Here is a 3,497-nt window from a genome sequence, read left to right on the forward strand (position 1 = left end):
ATGGTGGCGGTTGGGCAATCTATGTGTGTCTTCCAGGGAAAGCAGGACTGGCTGGTGATTCCTGCCAGGGCCAATATCAAGCAGAAGACCTTAGCAACCAGGGAGCCAAGGCGGAATGATGCTTCTAAGTTTCCCTGCAGCCATCAAGGTTAGTATGTTAAGCAGTTAGGAGCAACAAGTCCCTCCAGGTGCGGCCAGTTGCCAGCAGGGCAAACAGACTTGTGGGCAAGGACCATCCTCCCTGTGATTATGTTCAGTATAAACAATGATAACAAGATCTAAAATTAGAAAATGGGTATAAAATGTGATTTCCACAGAGGATAGACTATCCGAGGATAACATTAAATATAGAATATTTTAGAACAGAAGGCAATAGAGAGGGAGATTATATACCTTGCTTTGCAGGAATCATCCTATTTTCATTTATTTTATTTTTGTTAAAGGCAACTGAAAATGATATTTATCGATTGATAACCTATTGTGTACTTCACACTTAAAAAACAAAACCAATGTGCTGGAGTCAGCTCCCACTGGCATGTGAGAACAGACTGTGTGCATGTCTCTTTAACTCTATTTGCACCTTAAAACCAGTAATGGCAGGAGTAGTTACCACATGGAAATTGGCAAACACTCCAAATCAGGGTTTTCCACCTCCACATCCTCTGAGAGCTGGTTGTTAAACATTTACCAGCACACCACTGGCTTTACCATGAATGATCCCAATGAATTCTCCTAATACTCCCATTTTACAGAAGGGAAAATTAAGTTTAGAGAAGGTAAATGACAAAATAACTTGCTACAAACTTTTTGGTAGCAGAGGAAGAATTAAAATTTACACCACCTGCCTCCAAAGTTGATGCACTTAATCATGATGGAGAGAACACTTCCTAATTCATTCTATAAGACCAGCATTACTCCGATACCAAAGGCAGATAAAGACATCACAAGAAAAGAAAATTACAGGCCAATATCCCTCATGAATGCAAAAAGCCTCAACAAAATACTTGGAAACCAAATCTAACAGCATATTAAAAGGATTATACCCCATGACCAGGTGGGATTTTTCTCAGGAATGCAAGAGTAGTTTAACATTAAGAAAATCAATCAATGTAGGCACCTGGCGGGGCTCGGTGTATTTAAGCATCAGACTTCGGCTCAGGTCATGATCTCACGGTTCATGAGTTCGACCCCCGCATCAAGCTCTGTGCTGACAGCTCAGAGCCTACTTCAGATTCTGTGTCTCCCTCTCTTTCTGCCCCTGCCATGATTGTGGTAGCTTGATCTCTCTCTCTCTCTCTCTCTCTCAAAAGTAAATAAAAACATGTAAAGCCTTTAAAAAAAAGAAAATCAGAGGCGCCTGGGTGGCTCAGTCAGTTATAGCAATACAGTATATTTTAATTAAGGTATATACATTGGGTTTTTTAGGCATAATGTTATTGCACACTTAATAGACTACAGTCTAGTGTAAACATAACTTTTATATGCACTGCAAAACCAAAAAATTCATTTGACTTGCTTTATTGTGATATTTGCTTTATTGTGGTGGTCTGGAACCAAAACCACAATATTTCCAAGATATGGCTATGAATGGAAAGACATCCATGTTCATGGGTTGGAAGACTTAATATTGTTAAGATGGCAATATTCCCCAAGGTGGTTTAGAGATTCAACACAATCTTTACCAAAATTCTAACAGCCTTTTTTGCAGAAATGGAAAAACCTATTTTCAAATTCGTATGGTTACTGGGGGCCCAGAATACATAAAATAGTCTTAAAAAAGATCAGAGTTGGAGGACTCACACCTCCTGGTTTCAAAACTTACTACAAAGCTAAAGTAATTAAAACCATGTGATATTGGCATAAGGATAGACATATAGACCAATGGAAAGAATTGAGAGCCTAGATATAAACCCCTATATTTATGTCCAATTGATTTTCTACAGAGACGCCAAGTCCATTCAACAGGGGAAAATTAGTCTTTTCCACAGATAATGCTGGCACAACCGGATTTCCACATGCAAAAGAATGAAGTTGGACCCCTAGTTCATGTCATATACAAAAATTAACTCGAAATGGAACCATAGAACTCTTAGAAGAACATATAGGGATAAATTTGGTGACTCTGGCTGTGGCAATGGGTTCTCAGATAAGACATCAAATGAGAAACAAAAGAAAAAAATAAATAAATTGAACTTCATCAAAACTAAGAACTTTTGTGCATCAAAGGATATTATTAAGGAAGTGAAAAGAGGCAGTCCAACTGTCTTGGCCTGGACAGCAGACACCACCACAAGGCCCAGCTGAGAATACTGGGGCATGTGGTGGTCTCCCCAGTCTGGTTCCTCTATAGCCTGCTCAGCCATCCACTACTGGATATCACCTTAAAAGCCTGGATATCAAGTACCCACTGTGGCTCATCAACAAGGAGAATATTGGCCATGATACCCAGTGGTTCTACTTCATCCTGCTATAACCCCATCACATTCTAGGCCTCCCCTTTGGCCAGCATATCTACCTATTGACTCAAATCCACCAAAACCTGGTCATTCGCCCTATATACTCATCTCTGGCCATGATGACAAGGGCTTAGTGCGTTTGGTCATCAAGATTTTCTGTAAAGGCATCCATCCCAAGTTTCCCGCTAGAAGGAAAGATGTCCCAGTACCAGGAAACCATGAAGATGGAAGACATCGTTGAGTACGTTCCAGGGCTCAAATGGGCTGCTAGTCTACCCAGGCAAAGGCCATCTGTCCAGACAATAAATCGAACCCTGTCATCAAGATGGTGAAGTCTGTTGGTGTGACTATGGGAGGAACGGGCATCCCAAAGCACCTGAGGGATGCTGCAGGTGATCTGTGACATCATGAAGGACCTGGATGACTACACCATGTACCAACTGCTCTTTGCCAATTGGACCAAGAAGGATATCCTGCTGCAGCCAAAGCTGGAGGAAGTAAGGAATGAACACTCCACTTACCTCAAGCTCTAGTACATGGTGGACAGACCCCTGAAGTCTTGGATTATAGCTAGGACTTTGCAAATAAGAGAAATATGGGACCACCTACCACCCCCAGAAGTGGAGCCCCTGCTGCTCCTGCCCATGAGCCAGTAGGCCTGCCTGTCCAACCTGGACCCCATGGGCCATTCCAAAGAGCATTGCTTCACCTTCTGTTGGCTGGGCCCTGGGAATGTAAAATGGTGTAGTCCCTGTGGAAAATAGTTCGGCAGTTTCTCAAAAAGTTAAACATAGAATTACCCTATGACCCAGCGATTCCACTCCTGGTATGTACTCAAAACAACTGAAAAGAGGGACTCAAACAGGCATTCGTATGCCAGTGTTCATTGCAACATTATTCACGATGGCCGGAACGTAGAAACAATCCAAGTGTCCATCCACAAATAAATGGATAAACAAAACGTGATACATATGTACAATAGAAAATCCAGCCATAAAAAGGAATGAAGTTCTGATACATGCTACAGTATGGATAAACTTT

At 41.6% G+C, this 3,497-nt stretch overlaps 1 pseudogene; it reads left to right on the plus strand.

The window, feature by feature from the left end:
* Positions 1–3,158, plus strand: LOC106983738 (NADH-cytochrome b5 reductase 3-like; annotated as a pseudogene).
* Positions 3,159–3,497: the final 339 nt, after the last annotated feature.

Source organism: Acinonyx jubatus, chromosome C1 (assembly GCF_027475565.1).
Source record: "Acinonyx jubatus isolate Ajub_Pintada_27869175 chromosome C1, VMU_Ajub_asm_v1.0, whole genome shotgun sequence".
Classification (NCBI taxonomy): domain Eukaryota; kingdom Metazoa; phylum Chordata; class Mammalia; order Carnivora; family Felidae; genus Acinonyx; species Acinonyx jubatus.